The sequence below is a fragment of the Capra hircus genome, chromosome 20 (genome assembly GCF_001704415.2).
Source record: "Capra hircus breed San Clemente chromosome 20, ASM170441v1, whole genome shotgun sequence".
In the NCBI taxonomy this organism is placed as follows: domain Eukaryota; kingdom Metazoa; phylum Chordata; class Mammalia; order Artiodactyla; family Bovidae; genus Capra; species Capra hircus.
The window spans coordinates 53,296,115-53,324,093 of record NC_030827.1 but is presented as its reverse complement, the minus strand read 5'-3'; the positions used below and the strand labels follow the sequence as shown (position 1 = coordinate 53,324,093).

At 37.0% G+C, this 27,979-nt stretch overlaps 1 protein-coding gene across 3 annotated transcripts in view; it reads right to left on the bottom strand.

Annotated features, from left to right (window-relative positions):
* The window catches only part of CDH18 (cadherin 18), a 604,406-nt gene extending 579,519 nt beyond the window's left edge, over positions 1-24,887 (bottom strand). For all 3 annotated transcript variants that reach the window (XM_018065791.1, XM_018065792.1, XM_018065793.1), the window contains exon 1: positions 24,767-24,887. The gene's annotated coding sequence lies outside the window, so the exon portion shown is untranslated. The remainder of the gene's footprint in view (positions 1-24,766) is intronic.

Below are 27,979 nucleotides of genomic sequence, written 5' to 3'. Positions count from 1 at the left end.
AGATATAAAAAGAGAAAAAGAACAGAGACAGGAAAAACAAGCCTTAAAAATGACAGTTCAGGTGGACAGGTCAATCCCTACATTCTTGTTCATTCATTTAAATCACATAATTCTTCACATAAAACCATGAGTTTATTTTATGTTCATTTATGAAATTTTTAACAAACCAGTTTGTTTCTTGCACTTCTACAACATATTTTCATATGTTATTCTATGCATTTTAATAAAATAGAGTAAAAATCATTAAGTGGTTTTTATTTTAATCTAATCTTTCACTTTAAGGTATAAAAGAAAGACACTGCTGGTATGAAAGACAAAGACAAAAAGTAGTTCTGAGAATTTTGAAGTGATTATGAAGTCTCTCTTTGACTAACATTTTTTAGAGCTGTATTACAGAATATCAAAAGAGAACATATCAAGAATATTTCCATATGTTGTTTTAGAAAATATATTCAGCCAGTTCAGTAGTTAATGACAGCACAGAATTATTTAGTCATGCAGATAAGTTGAAATTAACTTGAAAAAAATTTGTTAAGTATAATCTAGAACTATATAGATGCTTTTGAACAATAGTGTTGGAGAAGATTCTTGAGAGTCCCTTGGACTACAAGGAGATCCAACCAGTCCATTCTAAAGGAGGTCAGTCCTGGGTTTTCTTTGGAAGGACTGATGCTAAAGCTAAAACTCTAATACTTTGGCCACCTCATGCGAAGAGTTGACTCATTGGGAAAGACCCTGATGCTGGGAGGGATTCGGGGCAGGAGGAGAAAGGGACAACAAAGGATGAGATGGCTGGATGGCATCACTGACTCGATGGACATGAGTTTGGGTAAATGCTGGGAGTTGGTGATGGACAGGGAGGCCTGGCGTGCTGCGATGCATGGGGTCGCAAAGAGTCATACACGACTGAGCAACTGAACTGAACTGAACTGCAGAACTATATATTTTAATCCTAAAAAATGTTGATGTGCTTTTGGGTAATTTCATTATAGGAATTAAGCCAGGGAAATAACTAGAAATGCAAAAAAAGATGAACAAAAATGACCAAAGCAATTTTGGCCTTAGCAATAAACTAAAGATCCAGATGTAGTAGCTTGGATAAATACATTTTCATATATCTCTGCAATAGACAAAAACATTTAATTACATTATTTTGAAATATTTAAGGCTATTTAGAATATCCAATGATGTATTATTTGGTGCCAAAGTACTTAAAGCACATCAATGTGCAATATGGAACATAATAAAGTCATTTTACTTATATGTTCTTTGAAGAATATTTACAGTGTTCATAGAAATTATCTTTGGTGGGCTCATAGTGCTTTTTCTACATTTATCTTAAAAAATAAAATTTTATTACTTTACATAAAGTTAAATATAAGTGAATAAGGTAAGCATACCTTAATGCTATAAACTATTCTATAAAAATTGAAACTTCAATCCTCTGAAAATTTACAAAAAATAACAAGTCCTATTTCAATATAAGTGAACAAGTATAAAAACATCTATGTATCTTTGTGGGCATATAAGATGGGCTGACACAATGGATTTTCTCCACAATTCTGACAAGCAAGAAAAACTATTAAACAATTAGATCTCAAGTAAACAACTTAACCTCTAGGAACTAGAAAAAGAAGAACAAATTAAGCCTAACATTAGCAAAGGGAAGGAAGTAATAACGATCAGAGCAGAAATAAATGTAAGAGATCAGATAATAATAATTAAAGGGATCAGTGGAATTAATAATTGGTTTTCAAAAAGATAAATTGACACATTTTAACTAGACTAAGGGGAAAAAATAGAAGTTTCAAAGAAATGAAGTTAGAAATTAAACAAGAGACATTACAGATGACTCTACAGACATATACAGGATATAAGCAACTACTATGAATAATCATATATCAGTGAATGGGACAAAGTAGAAGTGTTTAAGTTTCCAGAAGCAAAATCTTTTAAGACTGAATCTGGAAAAAATTCTGAACTGGCCAATAAGGAGTAGAGAGTCAATCATGTCAATCAGTAATGAAAATCTTCCAATACAGAAACAAAAGCAACCCACCCAGGACCAGCTTGACTGGCTAATTGAACTCTGCTATGTACACAATTTTTTTAGATTGTTTGTGGTTTTAGTATATATTTCAGATCTTATAGCAAATTACCCTAATACAGATGAACACAATAAAAATAATTTTAATGAGACTAAAATAAACAACACTATATATAGTAGCAAGTACTTCCCTTGTGGCTCAGCTGGTAAAGAAACCACCTGCAATGTGGGAGACCTGGGTTCAATCCCTGGGTTGGGAAGATCCCCTGGAGGAGGGAAAGGCTACCCACTCCAGTATTCTGGCCTAGAGATTTCCATGGACTGTGTAGCCCATGAGTCTCAAAGAGTCAGACACAACTGCGTGACTTTCACTTCCACTTTCATATAGCAGTGAAGGGCCTACTGAAGTTGAATCCCTGAGCTAGAATTATGGAATTGACTTTTTAGATCATTTTCACTAAGCAGATTGGTTAGTCTGTGCAGGTTAGCTATACAGGTTATCACCGATTGCACTGTTCCATAGGCTGTATTTTCCCTTGTGGTTAAGTTCATGCAGAGGAAGAAAAAGAGTCAATGGCTAGAAAAAGCGAAAGGGGCTACATGCTTGTGGGGAAGAGAACATTACTAGACAAAACAGAATTTCCAAACAACTTGTCTGTTCATGTCAATGAAGAGCAATATCCATCTCTGTGACATTTACACGATAGAGAAGGTGTGAGCACAGTACATGGAATACAGGGCTTTATTTCCTTTTTGTACAATGACAACAACCAATAGTAAATACTGAACAGCTGGTATGTGGCTACCATAAAAAAATAGCGATGTGTTTTCAGGAAGGAAAATAAATTAATTTTATTTTGTGACTTTGAACTACTACATGTTCTTTGACTTGTATGTTAAAGGAACGACAATAGAAATATCACTTTTGAAGCTGGGTATATAACTGGAGGTCATTAAAACATTATATAGATATTTCTGGGCAGTTGTTCTGTTCATATTATTTAATTTATTTGTGCTGTTGTTTAGTCACTAAGTCATTCCGACTCTGGCATCCCATGGACTCTACCTACCAGGCTCCTCTGTCCATTGGATTCCCCAGGGAAAACGAATGGACTCTCCCCCTGACCCCCAGCTCCTCTGTCCATTGGATTCCCCAGGGAAAAGTACCGGAGTGGGTTGCCATTTCCTTCTTCCAGTGATCTTCCTACTGAGCCACCAATTTATTTATGATGAGACATAAGTAATACATCAGATAATGCTCTTGCTCAGAGAAAAACATATGTCATATATAAATATTAGTTGCTCCGATAATCTTTAATCATTAAAAATATGGTAACTTGAGAGAAAATAAGGCTCCTCTGTCCATGAGATTCTCCAGGCAAGAATACTGAAGTGGATTGCCATGCCCTGATCCAGGCGATCTTTCCAACCCAGGAATCGAACTCATGTCTCTTATGTCTCCTACACTGCAGGTGGATTCTTTACCCACTGAGCCTGGTAGCTCTGTACACATATAACCAATAATTTAAAAAAAAATGTAGGCAATGCATTTAACTAGTAGCTCTGATAAGCTACATTAAAATAGTTTCAACATATTCTCACATTTGTGAAAGAGTTGGTTTTAAAATAAAGGATATTAGAAAACACCTAAAAACAAAAGTATAATTACATTGAGTATGCTTCAGCCCTAAATGTCAAAATGAAATTGGATTTACTAATTCCAAACCAACCAATAAAAATGTATATCATCCGCATAACATATTCAAGAACAAACCAGGGAGACATGCAGGCAAAATGCATAATGTGATATTTGCCCCCAAGCAGTTTGTAGAATACTTGGTTGTAAAAGAAAAATACAACAGGTATGAAGATATAATGATAAAAGAAAAGGAGAATAAATGCTACAAAAGCTACTATAAACCAAAGAGGAGAGATTAAGAATATTAACCAGTGATAGTGAAATTTTTTAAAAAAATGGTTTTTTCAAGATACATTAATAAAAATAATAAATTTGAAACAGATCAGAAAAGGAATATTCAACTATTATTTCAGATTTCTCACTTTACAAGAATCATTGGGTGGCCAATGTTACGCATAGAAAAATTGAATGGTTAAATTGCTGGAATAGAAATGATGAAGACCCACTTTTCACTGAGTGCCTTCTCTATACTTAACACTGTGGTCTGTGCAAGAACATTTTAATCCTTTCAGCTAGTGTGGTACATATTTTATACATAGAAAATTAAATAATGTGCCTGTAGTGATACAAATAATGTAATCAAGCTTCAAAATAATGTTTGCCTAATTCTGAATCACATACTTTTTATATTACATTGGTCTCAGAAAAATTAAAAAAAAAGGAAGAGCACATATTATATTTCAGTTATAAAAATATATAGTTAAGTTATTAAGATATAAAAATGATAAAGATATTTAAGTAAAGATGGTCTTCCCTGATAGTTCAGTTGGTAAAGAATCTGCCTGCAATGCAAGAGACGCTGGTCCAATTCCTGGGTCAGGAAGATACGTGGGGAAGGGATAGGCTACCCACTCCAGTATTCTTATGCCTCCCTTGTGGCTCAGCTAATAAAGAATCCACCTGCAATGCAGGAGACCTAGGTTTGATCCCTGGATTGGGAAGATCCCCTGGAGAAGGTAAAGTCATCCCACTCCAGTATCCTGGCACTCGGACACAACTGAGTGACTTTCACTCCAAAGATAAATCAAAACTCTTGGGCCATAAAAGAGGCATCCTAGTTTATAAATTAATTCCCTGTAGACTACTGTAAGTATTTAAAAGTCTAATTGTGTTATATACCTAATTAGTTTGAGAGAAAGGCCAAGATCATCTCGGGGAGAAAGTCTGTTCATTGCTGGATGTAAAAGATCAGATCAGAGGTTAAAGGACAGAGCTAGATACATGGAGACATAAAATTACATGAGTGATACCCATGAAAGTTGATGAGCTGAACAAAGGACTGAGAAGACAAAAGCAAATGGTCAATAAAAAAGCACTGGGGTATCTGAGATCCTACAGATTCAAACTGACAAGAATTAAAGGGACTCAAAATGAGGTAGACAGGAAAAAAGCAAATCAATGAACAAATAATATCATAAACTATAAATAAGTAACAAAACCTCACAAAAGTGAAAAAGTATTTTCCCTACAAATTAGTAATGATACTATAGTCCAACAGACTTTATACTTAGAATGAATTAATAATAAATATGCATTTGGAAATTACAGTTAAATTTACCAGTAAGATAGGATGTTCTTCTGTCCCAAGATATGCTTTTGCATAAGCAGTTTCATTTAATATCTTAAGTTAGAAGAAAATCCAAATTTTAAAATATAAATAATCAAGTAAAGTGGCATGTAGTACAGGAAATCCTTTAATATTATCTCAAGTATTAAATAAGTAATATCATATTATTTTGCCATTTAAATGTTATATAATTTTGTGGATAAAATGAAGCCAGTTATAAAAGAGTTAACTGAATGAAAATTAAAACACTAAGCTCACTAGGCTCATGGGAATACACTCCATAATAAAATTTTATGAGATTCTTAGCAATGAAAATAATTTTTAATATTTATTTACACTTAAAATTTTTTTACACTTGAAATATATATTAGCATGTTAAAAATATTGTTTGTATGGCCATATAAGATCAATTTGATAATTTAAAGTAGAATGAGTACAGCCGACTAGAATTCCCAGTGATGATAACTTGATACATACACATAAAGAAACACCTTTTATACTGAAGAGTTAGATACACTAAACACGGATTTTTAGTGATTCTATTTTATAAGAAAATGAAATTGTTTATTAAGTTTGTACAGTGATCCCATATTCATTACTAACTGCTAGAGCATAAGTCTTCCCTATTTTAACATGACAATTTTAAGATAACTCATCAAATTGAAACAAAGTATGTTTACCAATTAGATGAGTTTGTATTCAGACAAAAATAAAATATTTGGCATTCAGCATGTATAACACAACAAATATGGAAAGTGCTTATTCATAAGTAAACACCTTACAAACAAATGTTTCCTACTATAGGTACTAAACCAGTATTTCACAAGAATGGCTGGTAGTTTTTCATTTATTCCACGGCTGCTGTATAGGGATTAATTACACACATTACTCATAATCAGGGAAAGAAAAAAAGAAAAACAGTATCTGGTTGGAAGCAGAGTTTAAATATAGTCTCAGAACTTCCTTCATAAGAAAGCATGGAAAGACTACTTGGTTGTGCCCAATATTCCAAAAGTATTACAAAAGAAACTTTTAAAGGTAAAAAGAAATGCAAATATTTGCCTTTTGCATCCAAACTACCATGTTTTGGTGGTAAATAACTATCCTTATACTCATTAATAAGGAATGATACAAAGAAAAGTGTGATTTATTCCTCTTGTGTCCCTATGGTGGCATTATCTACAAACAGCATTTCAAGACCGATTCATGTTTTAAAGATGATGAACAAAATGAATGAGATTGCTTATTTTTAGCATGGTCTTTGTTCTCATAATTTATATATTATCCTCACATGTTGCAAAGCATAATTTGTTTTTCTAGCATCCTAAATATATAGTATACTGTACTTATACTGCATCTACTTGGAAAATTGTCAAGAAAAGGTTCATAGATGATCAAAATGTCCAAATCTATAAATTCAGAAAGCCTTTCTGTTTTCTATCATTAAAGGTCTGCATCTAATGCTTAGAAATTATTTTCAAATAGTCAGGAAAATAAAGATGGTTAGTTATCAATAAACAAATATTGCTATGTGAAACAAGTGATGAATTTACTTGTAGGGCACAAATATTAAATGCATTATTCTTTTGCCTGTACTGTAGTTTTAAGTATTAAAAATATAGCTTGAGGAAAAACACAATGAGAATTCCCTACGTATATGCCAGCATGTCTAAAATTAACAAGGCTAACAATAACATTAATAAATATCATAGATTGACAAGTATAAAGTATAAATTAGTACAATCACTTTGGAAAAGTATTTGGCTGCATTCATTAATGGTAAACATATGCATATCCTAAAACACAGCATTCTCTATTCTGTATATACCCAACAATAGGGCACATAAATGGTCTCCATAAGTCAAATATGGGGATATTCACTGCTGTTTGTTAATGGTTAATAATTGGAAACAGTCCAAATGTCCTTGAATAGTAGAATGGATAATATGATCTATGCATACAATGGAATAATTTACAGCGAACTTAGTAAAATACTGATTCACTCAAAAAAATGGATGCTTTTTCACAAAAGTAATGTTGAGAAAAAGCTGGTTTAAAACTCAACATTCAAAAAACGAAGATCATGGCATCTGGTCCCATCATTTCATGGCAAATAGATGGGAAAAAATGGAAACAGTGTCAGGCTTTATTTTCTTGTGCTCCAAAATCACTGCAGATGGTGACTGCAGCCATGAAATTAAAAGATACTTACTCCTTGGAAGAAAAGCTATGACAAACCTAAACACCATATTAAAATGTAGAGACATTACTTTGCTGAAAAAGGTCTGTCTAGTCAAAGTTACGGTTTCTCCAGTAGTCTTGTATGGATATGGGAGTTGGATTATGAAGAAAGCTGAGTACTGAAGAACTGATGCTTTTAAACTGTGTTACTGGAGAAAACTTGAGAGTCCCCTAGACTGCAAGGAGATCAAACCAGTCAATCCTAAAGGAAATCAGACCTGAATATTCATTGACAGGACTGATGCTGAAGCTGAAGCTCCAGTACTTCGGCCATCTGATGCAAAAAAAAAAAAAAAAAAATGGACTCATTGGAAAAGACTCTGATGCCAGGAAAGTTTGAAGGCAAGAGGAGAAGGGAACAACAGAGAATGAAATGGTTGGATGGCATCACCAACTCGATGGACATGAGTTTGAGCAAGCTCCAGGAGTTGGTGATGGACAAGGAAGCCAGTCGTGCTGCAGCCCATGGGGTCACAAAGAGTCAGACATGACTGAGAGAGGAACTAAATTGAACGATGAGAAATCAAACGCAGTGGAATAGTACTGTGGATTCTACTTATAGAATCATAAACAGAACACATTTTTTTATGTTAGATATATTATTATCATATCTATTTATAGAATCATAAGTAGATAAAACAGACAAAATTAATCTATATTATAAGAAGTCATAAAAAATGAGGCTACATCTGCAAATGAGGAAGGACCGTGACAGTACACTAGACAGGCTTCTGGAATGTACATGATATTCTGTTTTATTTTTTTCTGATAATAAATGAAGTCAACTTTATTTTTTAGTGTAAATTATACTGACTCTATTTATTCTGTTTTATACAGGTAGTAGTTACCTGGGTATGTTCAATTATAGCTAGTTATCTGTATATCAATTACAGTTAGTTATCTGTACCCTTGGAGAAGGGCTTGGCAATCCACTCCAGTATTCTTGCCTGGAGAATTCCATGGACAGAGGAGCCTGGTGGGCTACCGTTCATGGGGTTGCAAAGAGTTGGACATGACTGAGTGACTAACACAGACATCTGTACACTTATAGCTTGTGTAATACTACCTCTATATGTTATATCTCAGTTAAAAATTTAAAACCATTTACTTTTTATAAGTCTAACTTGTTTCAATTTTACTCTATGAATATATGTATCTTCTATTTTCTTGGATATATTCTGGGCTATGTGCCAGGCAATATTTTAAACACTGGGAATGCAAAGGTGAATGAGCAAAAAATTCTCTCATTAAAGCAGGGTTTACAGTCCAGTTGGAGGTGAGAAAAAAAGACAAACTCATAATATTATCATTGAAGAGCATGAGAAAATAGGCTGGCAGGACAGAGAGCTGCTTTAGGGATGAGAGCATTGCTTTCAATAGGATGAGATTAAGCATGACAGATAAAGAGGGAGTGGTAGAAAAATATCAGGTAAGGACATTTCATACAAAAGCAATAACTACATTCAAAGGTCCTGAAGAAGGCTCAGCGGAGAAGGAAATGGCAACCCACTCCAGTATTCTTGCCTGGAGAATCCCCATGGACAGAGGAGCCTGGCAGGCTACAGTCCATGGGGTCAGAAAGAGTCGGACACAACTAAAGCAACTGAGCACAAACGCATGAAGAAGGTTCCGAATACTTGAGGAGGGAAACACGTGAATGTGTAGCTGGGATGTAGAGGTGGGATCAAGGCAGGAGAGGTTGGATGAGATCACATAGGATTTTAGAGACCATGGCAAAAGTTTAGTCTTTTATTATACTTAAAATTGGGATTCACTGAAAGATTTTGAAAACAAAGAATGACATCTACTGATTAATATTTCTAAGAAGTTCCTGCCAGTTGCTATCTAATTAATGATTTGAGAAGGACATTTGCTGATGCCAGCAGACCAGAGGAAACCACTATAGATAGACGAGATCAAGTTGACTTGAACTAGTGTGGTGGCAGCAGAGACGAAAGTAGTACACACATTTTAAACCGGTTTTAGGCGAAGAAACCATAGAACTTGGTAGTGATGTGAAGGGTAGGGATGAGGAAAGTGTAATGAAGCTCTGTCAGTCTTCTGATTTGTGGAAATGGTGGTATCATTTGCTGAGATGATTGAAGTAGTTACATCTGAGCAGAGTGCAGGGTCCTGGGATGTTTTTTGAAAGATGAGAATCACATGCATGGGAAGACCCATCAGGAAGGAATCATTTGATGATGCAGTCAATTAAGGGGAGAAGTTGGGAGGGTCTGGGAAAGGAATCCTGAGAGCAAGGTGTGGGTAATAGCAGGGCTTTTCCAGTATTATAATTTCAGCAGAGTAAAGTGACTGGAATATAGATGCCATTTCATGTACAGATTTGGTGGGAGAGACATGAGATAAAAACTGTCCCACAGATTTCAGAAATTCTAGAAGTACAATGTAAGGCAAGACCATCAGCTAAGACTAAGGGTCAGGAGGGTATGGAGGCTGGTTGGTAAAGAGGCCTGACAGATGGAAGGGACACTCCACTCTGATTCAGTGGCTGCAAAGGCTGCTCTGTTGGGCAAGTTTGTGAAGTTGTGTGACATCAGATTACTCTTATATGAAACCAAGTTAAAAATATCTGCTCAACCTCCAGAGCTTTCAGAGAAGATTTCCAGTTAACACAACTATGCACATATAAATAAATTATGAATGGTAAATTATATAATTGAAATACATCAATAATTAAAATCTGAGCTCAAAGTATACATTAGATAATTTCTCTGAAGTGTCATTTTATCTATGAAAATTACATTAAATTTGTTCTTTTTGGTCACTGAAATATATTTACCAAAATATACTCTTATGTTTTATAAAACTTATTTTCTGATTCTCTTATAATTTATTAATTACAGAAAATGTACTAGTATTGCTGCTGCTGCTTAGTCAGTCAGTTGTGTCTGGCTCTTTGCAGCTTCATGGACTTGTAGCCCATCAGACTCCTCTGTCCATGGAATTTTCCAGGCAAGAATATTAGAATGGGTTGCCATTTCCTACTCCAGGGGATCTTCCTGACCCAGGGATAGAACCCACCTCTCTTGTGTCTCCTGCATTGGCAGGTGGGTTCTTTACCACCAGGACCACCTGGGAAGCCTGCCTTGGTATTAGATGAAAACTTAATATGCAGAAAAGCAAATTGTGGATTTTCCAGGAGAAATGTGTACTTTGATAAACGTCTGAAGGTCAGGCTCTGAGTTGAGTATTTAGATAAAGCAGAGAAATCAATAACAACTAAACACAATCTGATTTGAAGCAACTGTTATTGTAAATATCATGTCTAGGAAAGTAAAGTTTCTTCAAAGAATGTTTTGTTGTGAATGGAGACATTAGCACGTATTAGCTAAGAATAAACTATTCTTGTAGAGCTTATTGATTTGAAAAATCTAATCTTTTCATTGAGTTAATGTGTTGCCTTTTCATTTAAATGCTTGGCATTTCTTTCAGTAAAAGAATGGATATATCGATGCCAACAGAGTATCCTAGTTTACTTCTTTCTGAAAGCCAGGATTTTACCCTCAGTAAGAGTCAACATTTCCAGAATACTAATACCAAAATTGTGCTAAAATGTGCTTAGTCACTCAGTCATGTCAGACTCTTTGCGAACCCATGGACTGAAGCCCACCAGCCTCCTCTGTCTGTCGGTATTCTCCAGGAAAGAATACTGGAGTGGGTTACCTTGCTCTCCTCCAGGGGATTTTCTCAACCCAGGGATTGAATCCACGTCTCCTGCATTGCAGGAGATTCTTTACCATCTGAACTGCCAGTGTGTTAAAAATACTTTCTGCATACACCTGAAATCCTCCTTACATTGGTCTGGAAATGGAATGAGATGCTTTCTCAGAGAAACCAGCTACTCCTAACTGTGACATATCTCCATAGTCACACATGAGCTGCCTTTAAAGTCAGAGGGAGCATTTCATCTGAAAGGGTGACTCATGCTTCAACAATTTCAAACCAGGGATATTCATGTGCTATTGATTCTTGCCATTTTATAATTGTTCCCTTTTATTACCAAGTAAGTACTAAATGGCTCAAAGTAATTTTTTCTTAATGAAACTTGCACAAATCCTGTTAAAAAATGGTTTTAAGTTTTATGTATTCTATAAATCAAGGGAAAATGATCTTGAGATATCAAAGACAAGGCAAAAGGTAAAATATCACAGTTACATAATTATAGGAAGAATAATTAAGAAAAAAAGAACTCATTCTCTCTCTCTCTCTCTCTATATATATATATATATAGATCCTATATATATATAGGATTGGCCAGAAAGTTCATTTGGGTTTTTCCACTTGGGTTTTCTTTCAAATGAATGTTTTTGCTAACCTACTATTATTCTATTATTCTGCATATAAACATTTATATAATTTCTACATTCTAAAATATTTTGTTCCATCAATTTATAGTACAGAGTGAACACAGTAGTCCTGCAATAGACACGACCTTTAAACTACCTTGAATAACCAACTCAGGTGATGACTACTGTGAAATGAAATAGAGATGCTGCTTTCTGGGCTTGAGTCCTAAAATTCTAACCAAGTAAAACCTAACTCTCAGGATTTAGGCTGTGCTACTTTTTTTTTTTTTTTTTCCAGTTGACACTGCCATCAGAAACATTTCAGGGGAGTGTAGACTAAGTCTATGGTACTGGAAAATTTCAGAAAATGCTATCGTATTCAGATATATTCTTTAATGGCCACATAAGCTGACCTGGAGAAAGAGGTGAATGAGAATTGTAGGGGACCTGAGGAGCGACTGGTAGAGTCAGGAATTGCAGAGGGAAGAAGTAGGATGTTTGAACTGAAGTGTTAGTTGCTCAGTCACATCTGACTGTTTGTCGGGCTCCTCTGTCCATGGGATTCTCTAGGCAAGAATACTGGAGTGGGTCGCCATTTCCTTCTGGAGGGGATCTTCCTGACACAGGGATTGAACCCAGGTCTCCCACATTGGAGGCAGGTTCCTTACTATTTGAGTCACCTGTGAATCCCTAGTAGAATGTTTAGAAATATAATAATGTTAATAGTTGAAAATAGGGAAACAGAAGGAGGAGCTTCTGTGGTCTGAATTGTGTGCTCCAAAAACTCTTAAATTGAAGCCCAAACCCTTAACAAAAAGTATTTAGAGATGGGGCCCTTGGAAGGCAGTTCTGTTTAAATGAGCTCATGAGAGTGAGGACCTCATGATGGGAGTAGTGACCTTGTAAGAAGAGACCAGAGACCTCACGTGCTAGCTTATACCTGCTCTCTTCCTTTCCCTCCCTCCCTCCTTCCCTAGAAAAGTGAAACACCAAGAAAGTGGCAGTCTATAAGTCAGGAAGAGTAAACCAAGCATTCAGCAAGGAATTGAATTGGCTAGCACCTTGATTTTGGACTCCCTAGCCTCGAAAATTGAGAGAAACAATCTTCTGTTGTTTAAAACACACAGTCCAGGAATTTGGTTATGACTGCTTGAGTTAATTAATATAGGAACAGATACAAATTAGAAGGAACAAGATTGAAGATTGACAAAAGGGATGCAATGGGGCAGGAAATAAGAAGCAGAGCTGAAACAAGGAGAAACAAACACTATAGACAAGGAAGAATCAGATTGTTGGATTGATTTGTAGAGATTTTAATGATCTAAGGGTTAGTTGCTCAGCCATGTCCGACTGTTTGTGATCTCATGGGCTGTAGCCCACCAGGCTCCTCTGTCCACGGGGATTCTCCAGGCAAAAATACTGGAGTGGGTTGCCATTTCCACCTCTAGTGGATCTTCCCAACCCAGGGATCAAACCTGTGTCTCCTGCTTTTCAGGAAGATTCTTTACCTTTTGAGCCACTGTGGAAGCCCCTTTAATGATCTATTATCAAGTAAAAAGGTATTGTACATATGTCAATGTGTATGTCTTATAGGTATATAGAGGAAGTATAGATGCATAGAGAATTATAACTTTTTGATACATCAGCTGAGTAGAGATTGAAGAAAGCAATACGGTGGTCATAAATCTTGGTTACTTGATTGGTTATGCAGAGTACCCACCACTTAAGGAATTAACAGAATGAATACAATGAATCAGAGAAACAAAAGACACAAAAGGAAATGTCACCTGATTAGGTGACAGGGCTAGACATGTAACTCAGATTAGCTCCTTCCTCTGGGTGCCTTTTGGGAGCAGATCAGGGAACTGGGATCCAGAATTTGGAAGCTCAGATGGACAATTTTTATTCCGTGCTCCAACATCACCAACTGCCCAGATTAGGGGAGACTTGGTGTGCAATACGGGGCTTCCTTGCTAGCTCGGTTGGTAAAGAATCTGGCTGCAATACAGGAGACCCTGGTTCAATTTCTAGGTGGGGAATATACATTGGAAAAGGGATAAGCTACCCACTCCAGTATTCTTGGGCTTCCCTGGTGGCTCAACTGGTAAAGAATCCACCTGCAATGCGGGAGTTAAGGTTCTCCCCCTGCCCTGGTATGGCTCCTGAGCCCTAAGGGGTCATACTGCCACTATTAGAACCACATACTAAAGAGGGCTTCTGTAAGCTAATGTGAGCAAACAATATCCATGGACATTTTAAAGACGGAAATAAGATTGTAATCCACCAAATATTATTAGGTGATTTGCATTACTTCATTTATTTTCTATATATTTGAAATTTGTTTAACAGTATTCTATGGACATTTATATAAATGCTATGCTTTAAATATGAGAAAGAGCCATTCAAATTGGGAAGGTACTTTTTCCCTGTATAACAGTTCTGAAAAAGGTAAGCAACATCCACTTACTTAAAAAGTATCTAGGTCAGAAGACCACAGGTTTCATTTTCGTTTTCATTTTAAATCCATCTTTGTTAATTGTACCATATTATATCTTTTACCTTCTAAGCTATAGAACGTTCTACCTTAAATAACTTTGCCTTTTTTTAATTGCTAAAAAGTTTAGTAAATATTTCCCATACTGCAAAACTAAAAATGGGAGATGGTCATTTGTTTATCTTGCTGTAGAGTCTACATTTTACTATATTTGTACATTGGTGTTTGCACTGGGTGCTGGGCAATACTTTTAAAACCATATCTGGACACAGGAATCCAAAGTCCAATAAACTCACATTAACAGAAGCACAACATACTTACTGGGGACAAGAAAGTATATACTTAGTTGGATATATTATTTCTTGCATTAAGAATTTTCAGGCTTAAAATTTGTTTTAAGAAACATACTTCAGGTTCGATTTCATGACCATATAATTAGTTTAATGTTGGACAGTATACTAATCTCAAATTAATATTATTAATATTATATATTCAATAATATTATATATCTTTATTCTCAGAAAAATTTGCATGACATTTGCATGTCATTTACAAAAGGCACAACTTAATATCCCTTCTAGGACTAGCTGTATTCATTTCCTACTGGTTCTATAACAAAGTAGCACCAATTTATTGGCTTCTAACTAGAAAGTTACTATCTTACAGTTCTATAGGTCAGAAGTCTGATAAAGGTCAGGTCAGGAGTCTGAAATGAGCCACAATCAAGCTAAAATTAAGGTTTCAACGTGGCTGCATTCCTCTCCAGAGTCTGTAAAGGAGAATCCTTGTGCTTTCCAGTTTCTAGACAGTTCCCAAATCACTCTATACTTGGTCTTCCTTCTCCATGTTCCAACGAGCAATATCAGATTGATTCCTTTTCACATGTTGTCATTCTGACCTCCTGTCTGCCTATGTCTTTCTCTTTTACATTCTTTTAGGATGACATTGGGCCTACCTGATCCTGATAAACCAAGATTATCTCCTTATTTTAGCATAGTTTAATTGTCCATCCTAATTTCATCTGTACACTTCATCCTCCTTTGAGATGTCATAGCATACACACAGATTCCAGGAATTAGGACCTTCACTTTTGGGCGACCATTGTTCTATCATCACATTAACCTTCAGTGTAGCCACATACCGTCCTTACACATCATTTAAACTATTCCCATGCCATTGGTTGGCCAAAATTCTCTTATAAAAACTGTTGCAGGAAGTTATTTGGTTGTTCCAGTCATTCCAAAGTTCCCTGGTTCTGACCTCTTTGGTGACCCCCATGACTGGAGGACCCCAGACGTTCCTGTCCCTCACCATCTCCTGGAGATTACCCAAGTTCATGTCCATTGAATCTGTGATGCCATCCAACCATCTCATCTTCTGTCATCCCCTTCTCCTACTGCCTTCAATCTTTCCCAGCATCAGGGTCTTTTCCAATGAATCAGCTGTTTGCATTAGGTGGCCAGAGTATTGGACCTTCAGTTTCAGCATCAGCCCTTCCAAAGTGTATTCAGGGTTTCAGAAGCTACCTCACTTAATTTAGCTGAGATCATAAACATTCTAAGTGGAACTTGGTTGATAAAGTGCTAGTTAATCTAAACAAATGATCAGTTTGATTAAGAAACAGAATGTGATCCTAAAGTCATGAAGCTGTGTTTGTGTGTGTGCTGGAATAGCTATGTGAAAGAATGCTTTAATTGGCATCATCATCATTGATATAATTACTAATATAGTCATCCTGCATTTTTGCTTAAAGATCAGTTTCACAACATTATAGTTACCTCATACCGGCAGCTGAAACCAAAGATTTATATCTTAGTTCTTAATACATTTCTCCCACGCTTCAAAGGCTGGAAATATATTACTAGTAAGATGGCAATGTAAAAACACAGTTTCTTAATTGGAATATCAGCTATAGGAAACCCTTCATATCTATTCTTTTGTATTGCAATTTAGAATAATCTGAGTTTTCAAGAAGTAACATTTCTAGTTATCAATAAATGAGATACATTTTATGTTGCAAATTTATCAGGTCCTGAAAGAAAGCAACTCTAATATCACAATTAAGTCAAGTGAAAGTCGCTCAGTTGTGTCCGACTCTGCGACTCCATGGACGACACAGTCCATGGAATTCTCCAGGCCAGAATACTGGAGTGGGTGGCTGCTCCCTTCTCCAGGGGAACTTCCCAACCCAGGGATTAACCTAGGTCTCCCACATTGCAGGTGGACTCTTTACCAGCTAAGCCACAAGGGAAGCCCCAAATTAAGTAAGGCTAATAAAAATATTAGAAGGACTATATTGATGAATAAAATCCACAGGTAATTAAACCAATAAATTTGTGTCAATATCTGCTTTTGTGACACCAAGAAACTTTTTCCAGCTGTTTCTAACATCAGGTTCACATTGAACCTAAAATGACTCCTATAAATAGATAACTTTGAAAAAAGTAAACAACTATAATGAATAAGGTCTTTCAAAGAAAAAATTTTTTTTTCATTAAGAAAATGAATTCTTTATGTCTAAAATAAAACTATCCCAATGAAAAAGTTAGATTTGTGCCTACATGTGCCTGGAAGTTTATATTTAATAATTTAATATGTCTTCCAAGACAGTCTCTTCCTTGAAGTACATCTTCTGGATTTCAAGACCCTTTACACATGGGACTCTCTTCTTTCATCTCCAGCTACTGGTTCTCAAATACTTGTGTCGCGTTTTCTTCATTTCTCCAAACTATCGGTGTGGGGTGCTCCACCTCCTGGTCTGTGCATTTTTCATCTTTTTATCCACGTTTAGTCTTTCCACTTTAAATGAAGTCAGTGGGCTCATGATTCTTGATTTCCTACCTGAGGAGATAGCTCTTCTCTGAACTCCACACCAGTGTAATCAACTGACTCCAGGACATATCCACTTGTGCATTTCAACCTAAAAATGTATAAAACTCAGCTCTTCCTATCTGCTGTCTGCCCTCCTTCCTCCACAAAAATCTGTTCCGCCCATTCTTTTCCTTCTTAAGAGACAACTCCAGCCTCCTTTTAGCTCAGGATATAGCAAATCAAATTTATGCTCACTGTCCACCTCCACATCTTATATAATATCAAGTCCCATCAGTTTTAATTTCAAGGTAAATCTGGAATCCAACCTCGCCTCTCCTCTCCTCTTGACCTCTACCGTTTCCACTCTGCTGCAAGTCATCATCTTCTCTCTTCCAATGACTGAAATAGCTCCATAACTGCCCTATTTCTGTCCTGCTCCCTTGTAGTCTGACTCCAACACAGTAGTCAGTTTCTTCCTGAAATGCAGCTGATGAGTAACCTTAATTCCATCCTCATTTTTAATCCTTATTTGCCAAACAATGCAATAAAGTCATCAGATCATGTTACTTTTCTGATCGGGGATACTTAATGCCAGCCAAATCTCCCAGGAAAAATCCTAGGAACTTAGACCAATCCACAGGATTTACGCATAAGTTCTGGTTTCCCATCTCTCTGACCAAAATCTCCTCCTCTGCTCCATTTCTGTGCCTTCCCTCCTGTTATGCTGGCCTTTTTGCTATTCTGGCAATGGGTCAGGCAGGTTCCTGTTCCAGGACTTCTGTTTTTTTGCTTCTCACCCTCCCTAGAATATGGTTTGTTCATATTCGTATGAGAGCTGGACCATAAAAAAAGCTGAGGCCTGAAAAAATTGATGCTTTCAGAATTGTGGTATTGGAGAAGACTCTTGAGAGTCCCTTGGACAGTGAGGAGATCAAAACAGTCAATCCTACAGGAAGTCAACCCTGAATATTCATTGGAAGGACTGAGGCTGAAGCTGAAGCTCCAATCCTTTGGCCACCTGATGCAAAAAGCTCACTCACTGGAAAAGACCCTGATGCTGGGAAAGACTGAGTGCAGGAGGAGAAGGAGGTGACAGAAGATGAGATGGTTGGATGGCATCACTGACTCAATGAACACAAGTTTGAGCAAACTGCGGGAGATAGTGAAGGACAGGGAAGCCTGGTATGCTGCAGTCCTTGGGGTCGCAAAGAGTCAGACATGACTTAGCGAATGAACAACAACTACTTCTTCCAAGGCTTTATTCAAAGTTACCTTCTCAGTAAGGAAGGGATTCCTAGCCATTACAGCTAAAATATCAAACTACTACTCACTCATCTCTTCAAAAATTTTATTCCTCATTCCACTTCCCTCTTTCCCCTTAACAATAATCATGTTCCACAAGTAATATAAAATATAAGTTCCCCTGTTTACCATCTCTCTTCTCAAATAGAATATAATCTCCACAAATAAATTTAATATAGCAAAAATGGAATCAAATTTGAGCTTTTTTTTTTTTTTTGCTTTAAAGATATGGTAAACCTTTAAGAAAACAGTATTCCAGTCATCAGAACTGAAAATCCTATTAAACAGACATTCAGAAATGGTTTAGTTTTCAATCAGTACTACAAGGCTTTCTCAACTCTATGGTTAAGTTAAATTGTTTCACTCAGCCAATAAAAGCAGATGCTATAAGAAAAATCAACACAACTACATGCAACCAAAATAGCCTTTATGTTTTCATGGTTTGTTCAAATTATATTGTGCATTGCAGCTGCAGGCACTAATAACATATAATTTTTAAAATATAGATAATATAAACAATAAAGAAAAGTCAAAGGGATATACATTACTGTCTTAATACAGTATCTAACTAAATAGATTTTTTTGAAATCCCTTTAAAAATCAGGATGTGCATAAAATTTTGTATCTAGTTTAATATTATGTGAGTTTCCATAAACAAATCATTATTTAGATGTATTCACATTCTTAAATTACTTTTAACCTCTTGACGGATTTTTTCATTTGGGGAGTTTGGTTCACTGGGGATAGTTTGGTTCATTTGGTTCATTTGCTCCCAGGAAGGTGCATGCAAGAGAATCTGCATTTTCCTTTCACTGTCAAAGGATTCCAAATTGTTTTCAAGACCATTGTATAATCTTCACTTACACTAAGAATAACTATAAAGAAAAGTTTTTATCATATGCTTGCCAGCACTGTGTTCAAAAATTTTTGTAATATGATGATTCAATAGGTTAAAATGGCATCCTGTCTTCTTTTAAATCCCATGGATAGCTGTGAGTTTAACCTTCATGTACTAATTTGTTTCCACCGTGTCTGACTCTTTGTGACCCTACGGACCATAACCTGCTAGGCTCCTCTGTCCATGGGATTTTCAGACATGAATACTTAAGTGGGTTGCCATTTCCTGCTCTAGAGGATCTTTCTGACCCTGCAATTGAATCTGCATCTCTTACATCTCCTACATCGGAAGGTAAGTTCTTTACCACTAGTACCATCTAGATATTTTTATTTAAAATACTGTTGGCATCGGGTAGACTGAAATTATTAGATCAAGTGAAATTTCCAGTCACCTGGGATTGTACATAATGACATACAAGCCATATACTAATCCTAAAGGCCAAAATGTGACAATAAATATCTATTTGAAGATCCTTATGATCAGCTATACATAAAATCTGCACACACAAAAAAAGCTCAAATTTGATTCCATTTTACTATATGGAATCAGCTATTACTATAAAATGAAGGCCAAAATATGATAATAAATATCTGTTTGAAGATCCTTATGATCAGCTATACATAAAATGAGTGAATCAGCTACACAGTTGAATTCCTCTTTTCAGGAGAGGCATTTGCAAAGCCCAAATTCATTTTAATATCAATTCATCTATCATATTCCATGCAGTACAAATAAAATAGTAAATAATACAGTCCTGGGGAGCTCAGATAAGTGAAATATTTTCGTTTTCAAACATTTCAGTCAAGTACTTTTATGGATCAAGTTTTGTTCATTTTATTCTTAGATTATAAACAAGTTTCGTAAATTGATATAGCCTACCAGTGTAGAAGTTTACATATCAGAATATTTCCTGATATGTATAGAAGCGACGCCTGGGCATGTGACAGTACAAAAAACCAAATGTTCCTCTTCTATTAATCCCTGCTCCAACACTTCCCCGCTGTCCACTTAATTCCCCTGAAGTCTGTTCTTAGAAGATGTACTAAACATAAAAGTCAAAAACTCACTATCAGCAGGATAGCAATACCAAATTATTTAATTTGTGTTGGCTCTCTCTTTATTCTTCTCTTAAAAATATTTAATAGCTCATTGCTGAAATGAATGATACTACATCTATGCCATAATATGCAATAGTCACAATGAATAAAAATCAATATGGCAGGAACATCAACAAGTCTGAAATTCTCCCAACTTAATGAGACAAGAAAGCTGTACACACATGTGTGTGCCTAACACTGAACTAGACTTAAACATCAGATCTGTACATAATGGTACTCTTGTTAAATACTTATGAATTCTCTATATACTCACATGTAAGAGACAGGCTATAAAATTAGTTGGGAATTATATAAACTGTGTTTATTTTATCTAAACATATATTTTTGTACATGTTCTTATATGAATGTGTGCATCTCTCCACAACTACCCTCTTAACTTTAAATCTATATTAATGTCTTAATTACATGTAGACATTATGTTAATCTATTCATTTAAAAATCACTTAAAAATATATTTCAAACTGGTAATAACAGTATCATTGAAGAGTGGATTTCAAGGTATATTCTATGTTTTTACATTTCTGTATTTTTTTAACAAATTATAAATGTGGATTATTTGGGGAAAGTGCTTGTCCGACTCTTTGAGAACCCATGGACTGTAGCCCGCCAGGCTTCTTTGTCTATGGAATTCTCCAAGCAAGATTACTGGAGTGGGTTGCCATTCCTTTCTCCAGGGGATCTTCCCCACCCACGGAACAAACCCAGACTCCTGCACTGCAAGCAGATTCTTTACCACCTGAGCCACCAGGGAAGCCCTGTAAATAAGAGAGGAAACTGAGAGTTTATCTATAATATAAGTTACATATTTCAAAATGGAGATGTTCTATTTCATCCATGAAAAAAAAAAATTCTAAGAGCTAATACCACCATTTCTTACAGATGATTTTTAACTCCTCTAGAATAGCTGGAATATTTAGTGTGCTGAGTCAGTGTTCAACAAATACATCAGAGAAGAAAGTGAAAGGATGATAATTTACCAACATTGATGCACACCTTCATAAATTACAACCCAGTTTGATACTTGGTATTATTTAGTTCCCATGCCTATTCGTATACCCTTTTGTAGATGAGGAAAAATGGCCTCTATGCAGGGGACATGTGACATGAGTAATCCATGCCAGGATCCAATCTCTGCCATGTCTTCAGATCATCATGCCTGGCACTTCTTTCCATCATGTTAAATGTATACCACTACCAGTGAAGGCCTATGTTCTTCAAACCAAAATGCTTTCCTTTTACTTCCAGATCTTTGAGCATTATAAACTACTCGAAGCACATGGACTTACTAGGGTAAAAGCCCCCTCCTGACAGCCCAGCATAAACATATTCAAAATACTCATCTAAAAGAAGTGAATTTAAATGAAATGTGTCTTTAAACTCAATATCTACTTCCTTTTCTCCTTCTTTTATTTCTTCCTATTCCCACAAATGTTAGCATATGACAGAGAATACAACCTAGATACTCAGTTCACAGAAAATAAATAATAATACTGATAAGCTCTTCCACAGTTTTCTGTTAGGGACCCAACAAAACAGAGCTGAAATTTGTTCAAAGCAAGAGAAGAAGGAACATTCTAGAACATATAAACTGACAATTCCAATGGAAGAGGAGTGTAGCTTTGCCCCTACTCCAGGGCAACTTCTTGAGATATTTTTGGTTGCCACAGTTTGGGGGTGCTGCTACTGGCAAACAATCTGGGGGTGCTGCTACTGGCATCTAGTGGCTAGAAAACAGAGATACTACTAGGCATTCTACAATACACCAGAAAACTCTTCCATCCTAAAATTGCATAGCCTCAAATATCAATAGCACCAGGGTTAAGAAGCTCTCATAGACATGGGTGATACAACTACAAGAAAGGCACATAATTAAGCAAACCAAGGAGTCAAAAGTCCTCTATTTATTTATTTATTTTTTTAAGAGAAAGGACACCTTACACAGGCTCTATCTTAAATCTCTCAATCTCCTTCTCTCACTTTTTACTCAACTACACTGGATCAGATACATGCACTTGAGATTAGTAAATTTTTCCAGGTCAGTAAGTTCAATGTGCTCTCCTAGTTCTGCTGAAGTGTACATGCACGTTTAGATTCTAAAAGACAGTTATATCAGGTTGCATAATAGAAGGTATACCTCAGTCTTCTAATCAGCAAGTCAAATACACAACAAGTGGGCACACAAACTTGTGAACACGTGGTTTATATTTTACAGACCATAAAATCAACAAAAGCATAAGAACAATGTTTATAAAAGCCAAATGAATAGTATTTTATATTTACTATATATAACACCCTTCACATAAAGAATTTATAAACTTGAACCAAGTGATTCATTCATTCTCATGCTTCCAATTTATCCATCCAAACAAACAGCACATCAGAAGAAATAATAATTTCCAATATGCTTTATGTATAGACTTTGATCAAGCACTGGTGGCTATCAATCATGCTTACAGTTGTTGTAGCTAATTACTTTTAACATTCCCTGGATAGAGTTACAGCTAGAGTTTCCTGTTAGCTACCTTTCCTCTGCAATTATATTCCCTTTGCTACTGGGTTATCTTTAAGTGGGCATTCTTGTTGCATCTAAAATAGCAAATTCTCATTTTTCTACCTCCCATCGTTGTCAACGTAGAAAATCAAACTCGGCCATTGGTATCATTTTATGTTTTCCTCCCCTTTAAGTTAGCTACCTCTGTAAAAAAGCATCATCATTATGTTTTACGGCATATTCCTCTAACAAGGTCCATTAAATGAATGCCTTATTAACTGAAGAAATGGGTTGAGCTGTACTAGGTTAATTTATCTTCAGGAAGTCTGAAATTTAACCTATAACATGAGGCTTGAAAGAAACCAGTGGTGATTGGTTCCTGAACCAGAGCATTAGACTATAGAACTAATTCTCTACCAACATCACATCCTGCCTCTCTCCTCTCAACAAGATACATACAAGATCTAGTCTGTACCTCTAACTCTTGATTCAGAATTATGTATTTTCTCTGATAAGACAAGTCCAATGAAACAGAGGCAGACAATTACTGCATAAGGAAAGCCCCCTGCTTTGAAAAATCTGTGGGTGATTCCAGAGTGGAAAATAAAGGTTCCAAAACATAGTCAGAGCCTATAGCGTTTTTCTTTTTTTTTTTTTTTTGGCTGCATAATAAAATCTTTCTGTGATCTGTCTCTCTCAGCTCGAAGCAGTGATGCCATCACCTGAGCAAACCAAAAACCAGAATAATTTTAGCTAAGATTTTCACTTTAGTATTTCTACATTTTTAGCAGAGAAATAGCAAGGAGATGTACTCTTGATTAATCTGAAAGTTCTTTAAATACAGCAGGCATGGATATAAGGAAATACTTCAATAATTAGCCAATACAATTTTATCCTTCACCTGTTACATGACTGATCTTCCTAGTTCCACATCTGCACGCACCACACATACACACTCATGCAAACGTGCATAAGGCATAATTTTACCTTGTTTTTAAGATGTGAACATTAAGACGAAATAATTATTTCCAAACTCAAACAAGTCAGGTTCAGGAAGTTAAGAAATGAGTTAACAAACAAAAGGGCATGTACTAAATAAAGAGTTTTGCTGAGCGCAGGAGCCTACCTAATTCCTTTTCATGCATCATTTATAGTGCCCTTTAAAAGAAGAAAAAAGTTTCATCTTAAGCCTTAATAAGCATTTCATGGGGGGGGGGGGTGGGGAAGAAAGAAAGAGAGAAAAGAGAAAATGAGCCTTGCCCTGCTGCAGCTTCAGTGCTTAGATATTGTGTAATTTCAGAGGATACTGGAAAGGCAATAATTAAGAAGCACTACGGAAATTTCAATTTCAACGTCCCCGTTTCTGTTCTGACAATGCTTTCCCTCACATTTACAGACAGACATAAATGACAGCTTATTCTAATGTCATCACGATTCAAATGCGCCCTGCGGAGTATCCTTCCAACTTCTTCAGGGGCAAGACAGATAACAGCACATCATCCACAGATAAACATAAACACAGACCCAGCTGGGTTATCCCACTCACATCCCATAGGCTTTATGGCAACGCTCCTGGTTAAGGGAGAAAAAATTGTGTTTTTTTTTTTTTTTTTTCAAATGCATACTAGCGCTAAGGCTCAGGAAGCATCATCTCCAACTTTCCCATTCGTGGCAGATCCTGTGAAAGCAACCCGGAGAGGAAGATTTCACCAAATATTGTTTGGACTCAGCCCCACTGCACAAAAATCTTAATGTCACTCCATGGTAAAGTGTCATTCACGGAAGCCTTACCTTGGTTGACTTTGCCCTAAGTGGTGGAAAGGAACTTAATTTACGAGCATCATAGAGGGGACTTTGCCGGTGCTCGCGCTCGCCGCGCTGGTCCTCGGAGAGCCCCGGGCTGGCTCCGCGCTCCTGCGAGCCAGGCTCCGCGGCTCCGCGGCTGCAGCTCCCGAGCGCGTCTCTGATTGGCTGGCACAGCCTGTCCGCCTGATGCTCCGCTTCCCAGTCTCTCCTCCTTCCTCTCCTCCCAGGCTCTCGCGACCGCTGCCTTTCCCTCTGCCTCCTTTTTCTTTTCCTTTTTTTTTTCTTTGCCTCCCATCGTGCATACTTTGGGGGCTGCAGAAATTCCACAGCACACAGATCGGACACCCTTCAGCCCCCTCGTAGCAAGGTCGTGCGGAAAGCAGCGCCATTCATGAAATAGTTAATATATATATATTTTTTAAAATATCCTGGACCGGCGGCATCAGCTTTAGTCCTACTGCTCTTGAAAAATGACGGCCAGGACTCCGTGACAGTTTAGACCCTCAGTTCTCCGCGGGGGAGGGGAAGTGCGGGACAAGAAGGGGTTTGACTGTCAGATCGAGTGGGAGTAGACATTGGGAGGGAGCGAGAGCAAAAGCGGGCAGGGCAGGCACGGACGTGGCAGGCTGGTAATAAATTCTCCTATTTCCGTGCAAAGTCGTCACAGCCTGCTAAACATTCAACTGCTGGCTCGTTCATCGGTGATCCCTAGTCCGGTGGTAGCCGTGAGATTGAGCTTGAGTGATGCCCTTTAACGCCTTACCCCAAACTACCCAAGGCGTGGAGGGTTCATATGAGCGAGAGCTTTCCCTTGGAGGTCAGCAGTTTATCTGTGAAGACGAATAGGAACCGCAATGCCTTTCCTACTCTCCTTGCTTGTGCCAGGAAACACACACACACAACTTCTCACCTCCCATTACTCCAGAATAAATGTAAATGATTTGTAATGTACATAGCTTTTGATAACAAGGATTTCAGGCCTGATTGGCTATGTTCGCAGTTGATGGGAAATGATTTCAGCCCTTTCTTCCAACACAAAGTCACCCACACTCACTCATTAAGAACATCAAGCAGCCCCATTTAAAGCCGTGTAGTAAATAAGTGTAGGAGTTTATCTAAATGGAGGGATCATTTGGCAGATACATTCATTCAGAATTACACAAGACCCTCAGTAATTCCAGCCACAAAGAGAACAGCATTATTTGCTCTGGTTAGCTGATACTACAAATGCTCCCAAGCTAGATATGTGCTAGAGGGAACAGGCCCTCTACAGGTCTGAAAATGTGGATTCAAATTGTGTCTCAGACTGTTAGGTATGTCAGAATCTGTCTAAGCTGTTTCAATTCTCTGAGACTACGGCAGTTTCTCTTTAAAATCTGGAGAAAAATGCTCACTTCAGAGGATCTCTACAAAGATTAAATAAAATCTGTGCAATTTTATTTTATTATTTATTTATTACATTTTGGCACTCCTATGCAGCATGTGGGATCTTAGTTCCCAGACCAGGAATGGAACCTAAGCCCACTGCAGTCGAGACACAGAGTCTAAACCACTGGACCACTAGGGAAGTAAAATATGTGTGCAATTTAAAGAGAGGATGTTTTGAATCAACTAGTGTTATATTTGGCTACCTTTATTTGGCTTGACTGATGTGGAATGTGCAGGGATTTAATTTGTTTTGGGGCTTGGGTACAATTAAACAAACCAACAGAAACCGTGAAAGCAGCACTCGGATTGGATTATCTCTAATTGTGAAAAAACTGCACATTTCAGTGCATTGTTGAGCCTAAGGAAGATGTTAGGAGTCAATTAGAATTTGAGAAACTCCAAAAATCTAAACTCTCAGGGAAAAGTTGTATGGAAACAATAGCATCCGAAATAATGAGCCAATGTTGTATTATGTTTTGTATATTCTCTCTCATGCAGTTTCTGATTTAAATGAGATTTCCCTGGCATAGACAGAAAATTGTGTTCATTTGTGGTTATTGAAAAGAATCCATTTCAAATCTTCCTGTGTTGATGAAGGCCTGGGAGGACAAAGAAAGGAATAGTTATGAAAGATAAATAGGATACAAAGATGAACTTTTGGGCTGTGTGGGGTCATGTAGTTTAATTTAAAAATTCCACATGACAATCTCTAGAGAATGTCTAACTCTTTTATTTGGCTGCATCCGTGCTTGGTCATATCCAACTCTTTGCAACCCCATGGACTGTAGCTCGCCAGGCTCCTCTGTCCATGGGATTTTTCAGACAAGAATACTGGAGCAGGTTGCCATTTCCTCCTCCAGGAGATCTTCCTGACTCAGGGATTGAACCCCTATTTCCTGCAGCTTCTACATTGCAGATTTTTTTTTTTTTTTTAACACTGAGCCATCTAGGAAGCCTTTGGCTACCTTCAGTTGAATACAATAGACTGTTATCAGTTTGCTACAAAAGCTTTTCCTAAGACATCAGCATTGAGCATCCTAGGGACACACTTGAAACTGATGTGTTTTTGTTAGTCTTCCTTGGTGGTTTCCCTGGATAAGATCATAAGAATCACATTGAGTGAACAGCCACAATGGAAGCCAACAGGTACTTGGTCCTGAGTGGGAAGACATGGAGAAGGATCTGTGAGTTTCACCAAAAAATACAAAATATTTCTAGGAAAAGAACCCATTCCCCGAGGGAGGATTTATATATATGAGACAGCACTCAGATTAAAGGCTTCAGGCAGACTCTCCACAAACCCAATGATGAAACGTACAAGGGATTGAAATGGCTTCTGAAGTTTGCTATTCTGAATTCGCTCTGACTTTCCCTAGCCCTAGAAAAGCCAGCCCATCAGCCACTTAGTGCATCTCTTCTGCTTTCAAGTTAAAAAGCAGAAAGTACATGAACCTGTGTGGAACATGCTGCTAGGGGAAAGCCAGGTGGTAGGCAGGTGCTTATTTCCTCCTTATGTCAAAGATAACTTCAAGAAATTGGACAATGCATCAGTCAGCAGAATTTATTACAGAGTTAATCTCTGAAACTGAAAGCATGGACGTTTCTGATCCCAAGTCCCCACTTATGTCACGTTGGGAGAGTTATAAGAATCACTTTCACTAGTGACAGGGAAGCATCTAACATGAGATTGATGCTAGCCAGACTAGAGGAACTCAAAAGATAACATTGTAATGCTAAACTGTCGTGGTTCTCTGAGAGCCAGACTCAGGA